General features: G+C 41.9%; 1 protein-coding gene across 1 annotated transcript in view; it reads left to right on the top strand.

Moving 5' to 3' along the window:
- The first annotated feature begins 1,942 nt into the window (after positions 1–1,942).
- LOC128693656 (adenosine receptor A2b-like) overlaps positions 1,943–18,482 on the top strand; it is a 316,224-nt gene continuing 299,684 nt past the window's right edge. The window contains exon 1 of the mRNA XM_070091211.1: positions 1,943–2,319. The gene's annotated coding sequence lies outside the window, so the exon portion shown is untranslated. The remainder of the gene's footprint in view (positions 2,320–18,482) is intronic.

The raw sequence follows: 18,482 nt of genomic DNA, 5'->3' as shown, positions 1-18,482 counted from the left end.
CTGCACAGGTAATGGAAGAGGTGTTGACGGAGGTCAGGTCATACCAGGTATGAGCGGGGGCCAGGTTCAGGTCGAGCAGTTTATTTGTGCTGACAATGAAGAAAGTGTTCAATGAATTTTGTTAATGTACACCTTTCCCTATTCTGCTCTATGGTTTCAGTGATTTGGGCAGAAGCAGCTTCGAAACACTACCCACCTCGCCTAAACAATAACCGGCTTATTCCTCTCTTCATTTTTCCATAATATCCGGTTGGTATTTGATGCCCCCAAAATTAGCTAACTGTTTCCTGAGTAACATATGTCCACGACATACCTTGTATTTTCATCTGTTTTTTTCAGTATCATCCTTCACAATCTTCTTTCTGATAACCTTTCGTTTTATTGTGATTCTTAAATATACATCAATTTTTAATGCAGCATTTCCGTCTCTGTTTCTATTGTTAATTTTTGCCACTTCCTGTGATGAATTTACTTGCATTTCACTTTAAAATGCTAATTTTTAATTTTTCAGACACTTATTGTCACTGATAATCCTCTTTATTGCTATAGTTCCACTGTTGTTGACACTGGAACCGCTTCATCTCTCTCCCCACCTCCCCCAGGGTTCTGCTCTTGTCTAGATCATCTCTACTTCGTGGTCCTCCTGTCGTTGTATTACCCTGATTATTGAATACGACTCAAGCCCAATACCTGGGTATCTTTATTGCAGGAACGTTGACTTATTTCCTGAGTGGTAATTCTGTCATTTATTTACCTACACATATAACTCGCACATAAAAGAGAGAAGCTTACGACGACGTTTCGCTGACTTTGTCAATGGTCCCAGTCGGACCGAAACGTCGTCGTAAGCTTCTCTCTTTTATGTGCGGGTTATTTGTGTATCGTTCCAGTCACGGTATTGTGCCTTTTTTTATTTATTTACCTACTGTGTTTGTGTGTGTGTGTGTGTGTGTGTGTGTGTGTGTGTGTGTGTGTGTGTGTGTGTGTGTGTGTGTGTGATGGTCACGACTGATTTTATATCAAATTACTTTAAATATATATGAAAAATATAACAAAAGCTGGATAAAAGAACAACAATTTGTTTTACAAATTATTAAGAAGATGCCTTTTCTAATAAATGACAATTTAAATTATAACTAACCTGACTGATACACAATATAACGATATTTTAATATATTTAATTATAAGAATACGTATTAAAGAATGGATCACTTGTATGACAAATTATATTAGTTTTTTGGACCCATTTTACAGCTGAAGATTATATCTTTCCAGTCGCCTTAAAACTATTCAAGTTATGAACTTACTGGGATCCCCAGCTGGAAAAAATTACCTGGATATCAGGAGTGGATTAAGTTACCCATGGAACTTAAAGTTATCCATATAGCTATTTTCCTTTTACAATCTCTCCAGAGTGTACTGTAAATCTTTTCCACACGAAATGGGACGTGTGTATGTGTGTGTGTGTGTGTGTGTGTGTGTGTGTGTGTGTGTGTGAAGAGTATGTGTATACATTAGGGATTTTGTAGCGTGCATGTGTGCATTGCGTGTACTTTGTTTAGTGTGCAGTTAAAAACTTAAAGTTTAGGATTGTTACTATGGGAAAGGAAATTCTTCTCATTGTTTGGAAGCTGATACAATGTTTAGAGCTTTGCTGTAAAAACATGCTGTGTTTTATGTAGTTTTATTAAGATGGTGATGTTAGGGAGAGGCAGCATCAGTGACACTGAGGAAGTGGTGATGCTGGAGATGAGAGAGAAGCATCATCAGTGACACTGAGGAAGTGGTGATGCTGGGGATGAGAGAGAGAAGCAACATCAGTGACACTGGGGGAGTGGTGATGCTGGGGATGAGAGAAAGAAGCAACATCAGTGACACTGGGGGAGTGGTGATGCTAGGGATAAGAGAGAGAGGCAGCATCAGTGACACCCGGTGAGGCAGCGAGAGAGCGCCTCAGTTGTGGTAGAGGTCAGGGCAGTGACGGTGTTTGGTGGTGATGGATCCCACTCTCCGGTCAGTCATACTCTCGGAACGCTCAAACATCTGCCTGCGAAGATAAATCACTGAGCATCTGTCACACTGATGTATTTATAAGATGGGTGCAATGAAATAACAAAATTGTGCTCTTGGAACTCACGAATGGTACAGAATAGTGTAGCTGATCAATTTATTTTCTGCTGTACCAGTGTCTATCATGACATAGTTCAGGAAGTGTATTTGACCTTAAATATACTTGAACAAAGAAAAAATCGAAATAGAAAGTATGTGTCCTCGTACTACTCTACATGTGAGGATCTGACAAAAGCAGCTGAGGTGTTTGTAAGTAAACTGATATTCATCATGACAGAGCACACACGCCAGTTAATCAACAACTAAATAAATACTAATTGTATGCATGTTGAAATATAACCTTGTCACAACCCATGTGAAAGTTGTGCTGGTGGCCATTTTTTGTAGGGGATAACAAGGGTTGAAGATAATGGATTACCCTTTCCTAGCGGCAGAGAGTTGGGTAGAACGTAATCCTAGACCATGGTAAGGCAAGCTTGAGGAAGAGAAGGTAATAGGTAGTGATCACAAGGGTAAGATGCAACCTTTCCCTTGAAAATGTACGTGAATGGTATGCAGCACCGACACGATGAGGAATTAGACACATGTGCAACATTTGGGAATCTTTATTTGTGAACGTTTCGCCATCCAGTGGCTTTATCAGTACAATACAAGGACATAATGTGAAAACTGTGGAACTATATACAAAAGATAAATTACTCAGTCTCTCAGCCATGGTATTGAAGAGAACACCATTATCGTCAAGACTACTGTGCTCTTCACCAACTCCAAGACTGAGGGACTGATTACCTCACCTTTTGTATACAAGTCTACAGTCTTCACATTATGTCCTTGTACTGATGAAATCACTGGATGGCGAAACGTCTATAAATGAAGATACCCAGATATTGCACATGTGTCTAATTTTCTATTGAAGAGTTTGACTAGCGTATACATATTTAGCAACAGAGTTGCAGTTGTTGATCTATATAGTGTTCTCCCTCCTTGGCCAGAACACATGTAAAGGATTGTACAATTACAAGTAGGTTAACACCGAGTGATTGTGGGAATAAGACATATATGCACAATCAATACATTTATTAACAAAAACAGCTCGTCTATAGTTTCTTTATCAATCATCAGGATTGACATAAACACTCGCGGCGAAATGCCTCCTTCAGCCAATATCTTGACTATGCATACGTGGGTGTTCCGTGGCCAGGTAGGCAACGTTCTCGCCTCACACACTGAGTGTTTGTGGTTCGATCCTCGGCTGGGTGGAAACACTGGGCGTGCTTCCTTACACCTGCTATCCCTGTTCACCTAGCAAGTAAGTAGGTACCTGGGTGTTAGGCGACTGATGTAGGTCGTATTCTGGGGACAAGAAATCCATTCTTATGAAATAAGACAGACAGTCCTCAATGGCGCATTGACTTTCTTGGGTTATTCTGCATGGCTAATCGTCCAGGTCAAAAATCTCAACAAAATTTGATCTTATCTCTTATCCATAATCCACGAAGGAGAATATTCTCGATAACAAAAGCAGATGAGTTAGAAGATAGCTTAAACAATTTACACCGAGACATAACAGCATCATTGCATAACAGTGATGTGTTAGTGACAGTGACATTGCATCTCAGTGATGCAACAAACATTAGCCACCTAAGGAGCAGTATATATCTTGTGTGTCCAAACAGCCTGTCTCCAACCAAACATTGAAAATAGCTTAATGGGGGTTGACAGCCAATCGTCTCCACGAGGGTCATTAAGGCTTCACGTAACTACCATATGTCCAGAAATACTTTAACTTCTAAAATAGTAATTTAAAAAGCTATCAGCGTGCATACACAATAAGAGGACGAACCTCAGTGTATATATCGCCTGCTCAGTATATTTTAGATATGATGTAAATGGTATAAAATACCGACAAGTTGATGATTAAGACACATGTGCAACAGTTAGGTATCCTTATTGTTGAAAACATAAAGGTACCTAACTATTGCACCTGTGTCTTATTTTAGGTCTATTTAAATTTTTAGTTGTGTGTATGTTTATATATACACTCACACACACACACACACACACACACACACACACACACACACATATATATATATATATATATATATATATATATATATATATATATATATATATATATATATATATATATATTTTTTTTTTTTATTATCACACTGGCCGATTCCCACCAAGGCAGGGTGGCCCGAAAAAGAAAAACTTTCACCATCATTCACTCCATCACTGTCTTGCCAGAATGGTGCTTTACACTACAGTTTTTAAACTGCAACATTAACACCCCTCCTTCAGAGTGCAGGCACTGTACTTCCCATCTCCAGGACTCAAGTCCGGCCTGCCGGTTTCCCTGAACCCCTTCATAAATGTTACTTTGCTCACACTCCAACAGCACGTCAAGTATTAAAAACCATTTGTCTCCATTCACTCCTATCAAACACGCTCACGCATGCCTGCTGGAAGTCCAAGCCCCTCGCACACAAAACCTCCTTTACCCCCTCCCTCCAACCCTTCCTAGGCCGACCCCTACCCCGCCTTCCTTCCACTACAGACTGATACACTCTTGAAGTTATTCTGTTTCGCTCCATTCTCTCTACATGTCCGAACCACCTCAACAACCCTTCCTCAGCCCTCTGGACAACAGTTTTGGTAATCCCGCACCTCCTCCTAACTTCCAAACTACGAATTCTCTGCATTATATTCACACCACACATTGCCCTCAGACATGACATCTCCACTGCCTCCAGCCTTCTCCTCGCTGCAACATTCATCACCCATGCTTCACACCCATATAAGAGCGTTGGTAAAACTATACTCTCATACATTCCCCTCTTTGCCTCCAAGGACAAAGTTCTCTGTCTCCACAGACTCCTAAGTGCACCACTCACTCTTTTTCCCTCATCAATTCTATGATTCACCTCATCTTTCATAGACCCATCCGCTGACACGTCCACTCCCAAATATCTGAATACGTTCACCTCCTCCATACTCTCTCCCTCCAATCTGATATTCAATCTTTCATCACCTAATCTTTTTGTTATCCTCATAACCTTACTCTTTCCTGTATTCACCTTTAATTTTCTTCTTTTGCACACCCTACCAAATTCATCCACCAATCTCTGCAGCTTCTCTTCAGAATCTCCCAAGAGCACAGTGTCATCAGCAAAGAGCAGCTGTGACAACTCCCACCCTGTGTGTGATTCTTTATCTTTTAACTCCACGCCTCTTGCCAAGACCCTCGCATTTACTTCTCTTACAACCCCATCTATAAATATATTAAACAACCACGGTGACATCACACATCCTTGTCTAAGGCCTACTTTTACTGGGAAAAAATTTCCCTCTTTTCTACATACTCTAACTTGAGCCTCACTATCCTCGTAAAAACTCTTCACTGCTTTCAGTAACCTACCTCCTACACCATACACTTGCAACATCTGCCACATTGCCCCCCTATCCACCCTGTCATACGCCTTTTCCAAATCCATAAATGCCACAAAGACCTCTTTAGCCTTATCTAAATACTGTTCACTTATATGTTTCACTGTAAACACCTGGTCCACACACCCCCTACCTTTCCTAAAGCCTCCTTGTTCATCTGCTATCCTATTCTCCGTCTTACTCTTAATTCTTTCACTTATAACTCTACCATACACTTTACCAGGTACACTCAACAGACTTATCCCCCTATAATTTTTGCACTCTCTTTTATCCCCTTTGCCTTTATACAAAGGAACTATGCATGCTCTCTGCCAATCCCTAGGTACCTTACCCTCTTCCATACATTTATTAAATAATTGCACCAACCACTCCAAAACTATATCCCCACCTGCTTTTAACATTTCTATCTTTATCCCATCAATCCCGGCTGCCTTACCCCCTTTCATTTTACCTACTGCCTCACGAACTTCCCCCACACTCACAACTGGCTCTTCCTCACTCCTACAAGATGTTATTCCTCCTTGCCCTATACACGAAATCACAGCTTCCCTATCTTCATCAACATTTAACAATTCCTCAAAATATTCCCTCCATCTTCCCAATACCTCTAACTCTCCATTTAATAACTCTCCTCTCCTATTTTTAACTGACAAATCCATTTGTTCTCTAGGCTTCCTTAACTTGTTAATCTCACTCCAAAACTTTTTCTTATTTTCAACAAAATTTGTTGATAACAGCTCACCCACTCTCTCATTTGCTCTCTTTTTACATTGCTTCACCACTCTCTTAACCTCTCTCTTTTTCTCCATATACTCTTCCCTCCTTGCATCACTTCTACTTTGTAAAAACTTCTCATATGCTAACTTTTTCTCCCTTACTACTCTCTTTACATCATCATTCCACCAATCGCTCCTCTTCCCTCCTGCACCCACTTTCCTGTAACCACAAACTTCTGCTGAACACTCTAACACTACATTTTTAAACCTACCCCATTCCTCTTCGACCCCATTGCCTATGCTCTCATTAGCCCATCTATCCTCCAATAGCTGTTTATATCTTACCCTAACTGCCTCCTCTTTTAGTTTATAAACCTTCACCTCTCTCTTCCCTGATGCTTCTATTCTCCTTGTATCCCATCTACCTTTTACTCTCAGTGTAGCTACAACTAGAAAGTGATCTGATATATCTGTGGCCCCTCTATAAACATGTACATCCTGAAGTCTACTCAACAGTCTTTTATCTACCAATACATAATCCAACAAACTACTGTCATTTCGCCCTACATCATATCGTGTATACTTATTTATCCTCTTTTTCTTAAAATATGTATTACCTATAACTAAACCCCTTTCTATACAAAGTTCAATCAAAGGGCTCCCATTATCATTTACACCTGGCACCCCAAACTTACCTACCACACCCTCTCTAAAAGTTTCTCCTACTTTAGCATTCAGGTCCCCTACCACAATTACTCTCTCACTTGGTTCAAAGGCTCCTATACATTCACTTAACATCTCCCAAAATCTCTCTCTCTCCTCTGCATTCCTCTCTTCTCCAGGTGCATACACGCTTATTATGACCCACTTCTCGCATCCAACCTTTACTTTAATCCACATAATTCTCGAATTTACACATTCATATTCTCTTTTCTCCTTCCATAACTGATCATTTAACATTACTGCTACCCCTTCCTTTGCTCTAACTCTCTCAGATACTCCAGATTTAATCCCATTTATTTCCCCCCACTGAAACTCTCCTACCCCCTTCAGCTTTGTTTCGCTTAGAGCCAGGACATCCAGCTTCTTTTCATTCATAACATCAGCAATCATCTGTTTCTTGTCATCCGCACTACATCCACGCACATTTAAACAACCCAGTTTTATAAAGTTTTTCTTCTTCTCTTTTTTAGTAAATGTATATATATATATATATATATATTATATATTATATATATATATATATATATATGTATATATATATTATGTAATAAAATATTCCTATTAGTAAAAAAAATAAATATGAAAAGATGGGGTGGTAGGGGAAGTGGAATATTCAAACGGCTTCAGGAAGAAATCCAAATATTTTTCCTTGAAGCCTTTATATACATTTATATATATATATATATATATATATATATATATATATATATATATATATATATATATATATATATATATATATATATATATATATATATAATAATAATAATAATAATAATAATAATGTATTAATATTTTGCATATACTGCATCTTCAAAAATTATTAAAAATATAATTTTCAACCTTGTAGTTAACTGAGAAACTTTCGTCTACAAGTTTTGTCTGTGAGACAAATTCAGTTACTGATTAGCGACGACATTTCGCCCATTCTGTGGGCTTTATAAAGACTATTAGGTAAAAAGGCACTTGCAGCTAATGAATTTTTTTTATTGTGGTAACGTTTCGCTCTCGGGAGAGCGAAACGTTACCACAATAAAAAAATGTTGCACTATTTGCACCTGTGTCCTTTTACCTAACATATTCTCGGTAATCCTACCAACATTTTTTATAAAAACTACGTGTTACTGGAAAAAAAGCTCACTGCATGAGCGAAACGTCGCCATCAAATGCTTCCATATATGTGAATTTGCGTTGTTTTTACCATCTCTGAGACAAATGCTGCAAGGTTGGTAAGAGGAAGAGACCGAAACGATTTGCAGAGAGGAGTTAACTGAGACGTATCGCCTGTAGGAGCCTGTTCTACGGGCAAAACGTCTCCATAAATCTTATCTATCTACGTCTGTGTTGTTTACACCTTAAAAATCACTAAGCCCAGCTGATTATAAGGCAAACTACTGCCATCAAGATGCCATACAGAGCATGGTTAACACCCTGTTATCTTAGTTACTGCTAGGTGAGTAGGAACAGGTGTAACAGAGTAACATGTATCACCACCTGCACAAAACTGCATCCAGGTCCTTTGGTTGAATGTCCAAGTCATTGCACTGAACTATGAGCAGCCTGTTCAAACAGTAATGTATTGAGCTGTGAGGAGCTATCTCTGCTATAACAACGCTACTGAGCTATGAGGAGCTCATTTCTTGGGATAATACCCTACAGTAATGGTAAGTGAAGCTTCTTGCGTCAACTCAAGCCCTGGCACACGCTCTTGCGTTTTTCCAACTGCTGCTTAAGCTTTGTTAGTCGAGGCTTTAATGCTGTAAACAACTGTCTACCTCTTGCCTGCCAGGTAGCACCATCATTGAAACGTGAATGAGTGTGGTTAGGTGTGAGTTGGATGTGGTTAGTGCAAGCCTGTAGGCCTACCTCAGTGAATTTGTTGTCCTGTGTTCAGTACTGAAATGTTTATTGTTGTTCTCTGATATGTGAATTGTTTTCAAAGCTTAAATCTTGACACATTTACATAGGTGTGTGTGTGTGTGTGTGTGTGTGTGTGTGTGTACTCACCTATTTGTACTCACCTATTTGTGGTTGCAGGGGTCGAGTCCTAGCTCCTGGCCCCGCCTCTTCACCGGTTGCTACTAGGCCCTCTCTCTCCCCGCTCCATGAGCTTTATCAAACCTCGTCTTAAAACTGTGTATGGTTCCTGCCTCCACTACGTCATTTTCTAGGCTATTCCACTGCCTTACAACTCTATGACTGAAGAAATACTTCCTACTATCTCTCTGACTCATTTGTGTCTTCAACTTCCAATTGTGGCCTCTTGTTTCTGTGTCCCCTCCCTGGAACATCCTGTCTTTGTCCACCTTGTCTATTCCACGCAGTATTTTATATGTCGTTATCATGTCTCCCCTGACCCTCCTGTCCTCCAGTGTCGTCAGGCCGATTTCCCTTAATCTTTCTTCATAGGACATTCCCCTTAGCTCTGGAACTAACCTTGTCGCAAACCTTTGTACTTTCTCTAGTTTCTTGACGTGCTTTATCAAGTGCGGGTTCCAAACAGGTGCTGCATACTCCAGTATGGGCCTGACATACACGGTGTACAGTGTCTTGAATGATTCCTTACTAAGGTATCGGAATGCTGTTCTCAGGTTTGCCAGGCGCCCATATGCTGCAGCAGTTATCTGATTGATGTGTGCTTCCGGAGACATGCTCGGTGTTATACTCACCCCAAGATCTTTCTCCTTGAGTGAGGTTTGCAGTCTTTGGCCACCTAGCCTATACTCTGTCTGTGGTCTTCTGTGCCCTTCCCCTATCTTCATGACTTTGCATTTGGCAGGATTAAATTCGAGAAGCCATTTGCTGGACCAGGTGTCCAGTCTGTCCAGGTCTCTTTGAAGTCCTGCCTGGTCCTCATCAGATTTAATTCTCCTCATTAACTTCACATCATCTGCAAACAGGGACACTTCTGAGTCTAACCCTTCCGTCATGTCGTTCACATATACCAAAAATAGCACTGATCCTAGGACCGACCCCTGTGGGACCCCGCTCGTCACAGGTGCCCACTGTGATACATCATTACGTACCATGACTCGTTGTTGCCTCCCTGTCAGGTATTCTCTGATCCATTGCAGTGCCCTTTCTGTTATATGCGCCTGATGCTCTAGCTTCTGCACTAATCTCTTGTGAGGAACTGTGTCAAAGGCCTTCTTGCAGTCCAAGAAGATGCAATCAACCCACCCCTCTCTCTCGTGTCTTACTTCTGTTATTTTATCATAAAACTCCAGAAGGTTTGTGACACAGGATTTGCCTTCCGTGAATCCGTGCTGGTTGGCATTTATACTCCTGTTCCGTTCCAGGTGCTCCACCACTCTCCTCCTGATAATCTTCTCCATAATTTTGCATACTATACACGTCAATGACACAGGTCTATAGTTTAGTGCCTCTTTTCTGTCTCCTTTTTTAAAAATGGGAACTACATTTGCCGTCTTCCATACCTCAGGTAGTTGCCCAGTTTCCAGGGATGTGTTGAAGATTGTGGTAAGTGGCACGCACAACATATCTGCTCCCTCTCTAAGGACCCACGGGGAGATGTCCGGTCCCATTGCCTTTGAGGTATCGATGTCCCTTAGCAGTTTCTTCACCTCCTCCTCATCTGTATGTATGTCGTCCAACACTTGTTGGTGTATTCCTTGCTGGTGTCCCCATCTGGTCTGTCCCCCCAGAGTCCTTCCTGTCTCTACTGTAAATACTTCCTTAAATCTCGTGTTGAGCTCCTCACATACCTCTTGATCGTTTCTTGTGAGTTCTCCACCTTCTTTCCTCAGCCTTATCACCTGGTCCTTGACTGTTGTCTTCCTCCTAATGTGGCTATACAGCAGTTTCGGGTCAGATTTGACTTTCGATCTATGTCGTTTTCATACTGTCGCTGGGCCTCCCTCCTTATCTGTGCATACTCGTTTCTGGCTCTTCTACTAATCTCCTTGTTTTCCTGGGTCCTATGCCTCCTGTACCTTTTCCATTCTCTGTTGCACTTAGTTTTTGCCTCCCTACACCTTCGGGTAAACCAAGGACTCGTTTTGGTCTTCCTATTATTTCTGTTTCCCTTGGGAACAAAACTTTCCTCTGCCTCCTTGCACTTTGTTGCCACATATTCCATCATCTCGTTTACTGATTTTCCTACCATTTCTCTGTCCCACTGAACCTCCTGCAGGAAGTTTCTCATACCTGTGTAGTCCCCCCTTTTATAGTTTGGCCTGTCCCCTTCAGTTCCTGTTACCTTCTCCACTTGTAACTCTATTATATAGTCAAAACTCAGAACCACATGATCGCTAGCTCCAAGGGGCCTCTCGTAAGTGATGTCCTCAATGTCTGAACTGCTCAGGGTAAACACAAGATCCAGTCTTGCTGGCTCATCTTCCCCTCTCTCTCTGGTTGTGTCCCTGACATGTTGATGCATGAGGTTTTCATTTACCACATCCATCATCTTGGCTCTCCATGTTTCGGGACCCCCATGTGGCTCCAGGTTTTCCCAGTCGATCTCCCTGTGGTTGAAATCGCCCATTACCAGTAACTTTGCTCTGCTCGAGTGAGCTCTTCTTGCCACCTCAGCCAGTGTGTCCACCATCACCCTGTTGTTTTCTTCGTACTCCTCTCTTGGCCTCCTGCAGTTCTGTGGTGGGTTATACATCACTCCAATGACTACTTTATGTTCTCCGGACTGAATTGTACCTACAATGTAGTCTCTTTCTCCAATCATGTCCATGCCTTCCATTTCCTCAAATCCCCATCGGTGTTTTATGAGCAGTGCAACCCCTCCTCCCCCTCTACTCCTTCTATCTTTCCTCAGGATCTGATATCCTGTTGGGAAGATTGTGTCTGTTATTGTCTCAGCGAGTTTTGTTTCTGTGACTGCTATGATGTCTGGGGATTTTTCACTGATTCTTTCGTTCCACTCCTCATGTTTATTCGTTATTCCATCCGCGTTTGTGTACCAAACCTTTAGTTTCTTTTCTATCATTGTGGTCATGCAAGAATATTGGGGTTGGGGGAGCGAGAGCCTTGGTGGGGGCCTATATGGGGCTGTGGTGTAGGTGGGGTTTGTGTTGATGGGGGTGGGGTCAGAATGCCCATAAGGGACAGCTGTTGGGGTGAGGTTTGTGATATGGGGGTTGGTGGCAGAGGGAACAGTGAGTGGGTTGTAGTGTAGGTTGCTCAGTTGCGTTGGGAATGTCGCGGGTGGAGTCTTTTGGTGGGAGATTCTGTGGGGTGTGTTTGCCCTTCCTCCTGTGTCTGGGTCCTGCTCATTTTCATTGCTTCTCGTTCCTCCTTGCGTCTCTGTACCCTCTCTTTCAGTGTAGTCCTTTCTTCTTGTGTTCTGTCGCGGTCGAGGTATACTCTCTGGTACCCCTCTTTGTCCCTCAGTCTTGCTTTCTCTTGCAGAATCCTGGTTCGAACTGATTCTTCCTTGAAAGTTACTCTGAGAGGCCGTATCCTTCCACTCGCAAACCACCCAATTCTCTGAAAATTTGTCACCTGGGTCATATTGCCCTCCCCTATTGTTCTCATGATGCCTTCAATCATTTTTTTCTCCTCCTGTTTTATTTCTTCAAAGTTGGCCCCCTTGGCTTCTTGGAGCCTGTACACAAAAACTGACCTCGCCCTTTCCTCCTCCCACTGAGTCTCCATCTGCTTCCTCTGAGGCATTTTATTTCCTTCCATTGACATGTTCTTGCCTTCAGTCCCTGTCATATCTGAAACTTCTATTCTCAGTGAACTGTCTTTCCTGACCAGCTGTCCCTTGTTACTGCAGTTGGCTGTTAGAATCTCTGCATATAGCATACCTTCATTGTCTTCGGACCTGTCGTTTGATCTTAGTGTGCTCATCGTCTTTTCCCTGGCCCCACGTGGGTCTGATAGGGCCTTCGTGTACGGCATGTCTCCGTTGTTGCTTACCGTCCCCTTGTCTGCGCCTGACTTTGAATCTCCTGATGTCACATCTGAATTGAATTGTCATTTGTCTCTCTAATGTGTGTGTGTGTGTGTGTGTGTGTGTGTGTGTGTGTGTGTGTGTGTGTGTGTGTGTGTGTGTGTGTGTGTGTGTGTGTGTGTGTGTATGCATGTGTGTGTGTGCGTCAAGGCATATTTGTACACCAAGACCTGTGTGTGTGTTTACACCAGTGAAATATGTATGTGAAACACTAAGGCATATATGTGTACACTAAGGCATGTATGTGAACAAGGTATGTGTATGTGTACACTAAGGCATGTATGTGAACTCCAAATCATGCATTCTACGATCTTTTAAAAATTATCAATACCACAGTTATCTGTTCAGAAAAGTTGCTATCATAAAATGAAAGAGAGGAACTATAATGGATTAAAAAGTATCTTTCAGTTCGTATGAGGAACTTTTCTAGTTAACTTTGCGATGTGAGAACCTATCTTACATCAGCGTCTTGGGTAGACGGATTATCATATATGTTAATTACTTTCTGGGAGTAGATTTACTTTCCACTTTCTGCTCTGAAGGTTATCTTTGCAAATGTGATGATGTGACCTGATAATACGAGATAATGTAGTATTTGGTTTGAAATATGGACACGATGGACAAAAAGAGACGGAGACGCAGTATAATGAGAGCCTTACCGGTAACGTTTCGCTCATGCAATGGGCTTCAAGTCAGAAAGAGATCCACAAGGAGAGGGAGGATTAGCCTATTTATATGGAACGTCGTGAAGTGTCGTCAGCTTAGGTGTGTTGAAACTATAATCTTGGGTAGACTAAAATCCTTCCAAGATCCTACGAAAGATGGACATTGTAGTACGGTAGGCCTACTGGCCTATGTGAAGGAAAGACACGGTGCAGAACAAGCTTTTACTAGAACCAATAAAAAAATAAATTCTGCAAGAAGTCTTTTCCTTACTGTAGTCGGAAACACGTTTCATGAAGCCTATCGACGAATCCTGCCTCACACACCCAATGTTTCCCACTCACGATGCGATAAATCGTAATGACAAGACTGTAAACATTGTACAATGTGGTCACAACAATGGTATCCATGTTAACTTTTTTATAATGTGACCTACTGTCTTTTTTTCCACAGCACCAGAAGCTTTCGTGGCACATCTGAAAGCCATAAAGTCTATAAACTCAAGAGAAATCGTAATGAACGACTATCAGTGAATAAACAGAAGAACGAACACGGACGAACTGTGATCCTGCCATGCATAGGTATATACCTAGTTGGTATATACCTATACATACTTTATTAGGTAATTTACACTGTGTATGATAATTGCACTTATGTACACATGTACCTAAATATACTTACTTGCGTTGATCCACTGGATAACGTACTGGCTTACCATAGCTTATTAATGCTCCCTGCAGTGAATTGTATTCCCCCCGTCCGTGTATCGGCCCGACTCACATTAAATCTACCATAAGAATTTGCTTCAGTTACCTACCTCATTTACAAGTCGATGACCTCTTCAGCATTCTCGATAAGCCCCGCTATACCAGGCCTCGTATTAATTAAGAGCTCTTGATTCTGTAGCTCGCTATATACAGGCTGTTTTTTAACGATGGACACAAAATTATCGACACCTCTGATGTTCTAGTGATTCCTAACAATTAAATAATCTAGTTAACATGATTCATATCAATTAAATGATTTAGTTTTCATGATTCTTAGCAAGTTTTTTTTTTTTTTTTTTGTATTTCTAGCAATTAAATGATTAATAGTTGATGATCCCTAGCGATTAAGGATCATTTTTAACTATTCCTAGCAATAAAATAACGTATTTTCTTATTCATAACAATAAACTGAAGTATTTTTTCTTATTTCTAGCAATAAATTGACTTATTTTCTTATTTCTTATTTTTGATAATTGCTAGCATTAATTTAGGGATAAAATTTTAGTTACTAGCAATGACGTGACATTCTTTATTTTCTAGATGCTCCCACTTCAGTACCTAAAACTGTATCTATCTGTAATCAAACTGCTGTAATTATCTTGCTGTAACCAAGAAACGGGGGATCGAAGTCTTACCGGAGGTGAATGACGACACGGGTTTAGTGCTTCGCGTAAATACATTATTGTATGAAACACATGTCATTATGTGAACCTTTGTGTTAGACACCTATGTGTGAAGTACATTTGTGTTAGACACATTTGTGATGTTCGCGCTTCTGGAGGTGGGAAATACAGTGCCTACACTCTGAAGGATGGGTGGGGAGGTTGTGGTTATTGTGGTGGACGTACAGTGCCTGTACTCTGAAGGATGGGTGGGGATGTTGTGGTTCTGGAAGAGGGAAATACAGTGCCTGCACTCTCAAGGATGGGTGGGGATGTTGTGTTATTGTGGTGGAAAGTAAATTGTCTGCTCTCTGAGGAATGTGTGAGGATGCTACAGGTCACAAGGTCATTTAAACTGTGATGACATGTGCACTTCTGTCAAGACATGTGTTGAATGGACACTGGTGACTGTATACTCTTCTGGGGACACCCAAACCTGGTGGAAGATGGTCAGTGTGTTACGAATTATATATCGAGAAGTGAAACAGATACAGTACAGCTTAAGTGTTCATGTACGTTCAATCTCAGTACTGTTTTATATCACGAAACTTGGTAAAGAGTATTTATATGGTGCTTCAGATTTTGTGAACATCTTCAGAGGAGCAGGTGCTCCATGTGTGGAGATGACCAGCTGACACCTGTACCATCTGAAGCGACCAGCTGCACTTTCTGTGGGGATGATTTGTCGACAGCTGCATCATCCGTGGCGCTGCCCAGGTGACAGTTGCACCATCTGAAGTGACCAGCTGACAGATGCGCTATCTGAAGTGAGGATTTGCTGATTGCTGCACCATAAGAAGTGTTGACCTGCTGACAGCTGCACCATCTGAGGTGTGTGTTAGCCTGCAGACAGCTGCACAGTATGAAAAGTGTGTTAGCTTGCTGACAGTTGCACCGTACGAGGTGTGTGTGCTAGCCTGCTATCAGACATGTGTGTTATTCTGCTATCAGCAAAGATAAAAGGAAGAAACTTAGCTGATTTCCAGAAGAAAGGAAAAAAAAAAAACCTTCTGTGTTTTCGTTAAAACGTCAAAGAGTTCAAACTGAAAGCTTTTATTGTGATGAAACACAAATAAGAAAGTGAATAAAGAAAGTGAACATCCACAAGGGGTTGGGAAGAATTATTTTTATATTACACTGAAGGAGAGGGAGAGAGAGAGAGAGAGAGAGAGAGAGAGAGAGAGAGAGAGAGAGAGAGAGAGAGAGAGAGAGAGAGAGAGAGAGAGAGAGAGAGAGAGAGAGAGAGACCAATAAGTGTTTGGGTGGATGATTTTACACGCCTTACCCACCCTGTGGATGATTGACACCACGAACCATCCTGTGGATGGTTGACACCACGAACCATCATGTGGATGATTGACACCACGAACCATCCTGTGGATGGTTGACACCACGAACCATCATGTGGATGATTGACACCACGAACCATCCTGTAGATGGTTGACACCACGAACCATCATGTGGATGATTGACACCACGAACCATCCTGTGGATGGTTGACACCACGAACCATCATGTGGATGATTGACACCACGAACCATCCTGTAGATGGTTGACACCACGAACCATCATGTGGATGATTGACACCACGAACCATCCTGTGGATGGTTGACACCACGAACCATCATGTGGATGATTGACACCACGAACCATCCTGTAGATGGTTGACACCACGAACCATCATGTGGATGATTGACACCACGAACCATCCTGTAGATGGTTGACACCACGAACCATCATGTGGATGATTGACACCACGAACCATCCTGTAGAAGGTTGACACCACGAACCATCATGTGGATGATTGACACCACGAACCATCCTGTAGATGGTTGACACCACGAACCATCATGTGGATGATTGACACCACGAACCATCCTCTAGATGGTTGACACCACGAACCATCATGTGGATGATTGACACCACGAACCATCCTGTAGATGGTTGACACCACGAACCATCATGTGGATGATTGACACCACGAACCATCCTGTAGATGGTTGACACCACGAACCATCATGTGGATGATTGACACCACGAACCATCCTGTAGATGGTTGACACCACGAACCATCATGTGGATGATTGACACCACGAACCATCCTGTAGATGGTTGACACCACGAACCATCATGTGGACGATTGACACCACGAACCATCCTGTAGATGGTTGACATCACGAACCATCATGTGAATGATTGACACCACGAACCATCCTGTAGATGGTTGACACCACGAACCATCATGTGGATGATTGACACCACGAACCATCCTGTAGATGGTTGACACCACGAACCATCATGTGGATGATTGACACCACGAACCATCCTGTAGATGGTTGACACCACGAACCATCATGTGAATGATTGACACCACGAACCATCCTGTAGATGGTTGACACCACGAACCATCATGTGGATGATTTACACCACGAACCATCCTGTAGATGGTTGACACCACGAACCATCATGTGGATGATTGACACCACGAACCATCCTGTAGATGGTTGACACCACGAACCATCATGTGGATGATTGACACCACGAACCATCCTGTGGATGGTTGACACCACGAACCATCATGTGGATGATTTACACCACGAACCATCCTCTGGATGGTTGACACCACGAACCATCATGTGGATGATTGACACCACGAACCATCCTCTGGATGGTTGACACCACGAACCATCATGTGGATGATTTACACCACGAACCATCCTGTGGATGGTTGACACCACGAACCATTCGACAAGCTGATGAATGAGACACTTGTTCAACACTTGAGTATCTTTGTTGTGGAGATGTGTCGCCAGACAGAGGCTTCATCAGTCTAATTCAGAGAAGAACGGTGGAAGATGAGGAGTAGTTTGAGGTAATCAGTCCCTCAACCTGGAACCGATATGTTCAGCCCATCAATCCTGATATGTTCGTGTAGCCACTGGTGGGCGAAACTTTTCCAGAAGAAGGTTAGGTATTGCCCACGGGTTTAATTCTTAATTAAAGTGTTTCATCACGTAGTTTTATGAGCAAGTTTTCTTAACAGAAATTCACAGCAGATGATTCTAAAAACTGAATATCACTCGCGATTTGTTCATCATTCAAAATAGACCTTTCTATAGGATCTGCTGGGTAGGCCTACTCTGAATATTTTCTCTGCACTTCTGTGGAACAGAAGGGAATCATTACGATACTGTTATACAGTACTGACAAGCTTAGAAATTAGACACATGCACAACACCTGGGTGTCTTTAATTGAAGACGTTTCGCCCACCATTAGCGTCTTCAGTTCAATACAGAGATGAAACACGAAGATATTAAAACACCAATGGTTGTCACATGTGTTTTATTCCTCATTTTGTTGGTATTGCATAACAATGTGGTAATGATTCACTTCTATTTCTTATTTATGCAGAATGAATAAACAAAGTAGGCCTACCCACCTGATCCTATTGAATGGTGAAGGAAAGATAGGCTGAAATTGTGAATATGAAGCCACGAC

The sequence above is a fragment of the Cherax quadricarinatus genome, chromosome 34 (assembly GCF_038502225.1).
Source record: "Cherax quadricarinatus isolate ZL_2023a chromosome 34, ASM3850222v1, whole genome shotgun sequence".
NCBI classification, from domain to species: Eukaryota; Metazoa; Arthropoda; class Malacostraca; order Decapoda; family Parastacidae; genus Cherax; species Cherax quadricarinatus.
The sequence above is the reverse complement of the archived record's forward strand: the minus strand, read 5'-3'. Positions and strand labels throughout refer to the sequence as shown.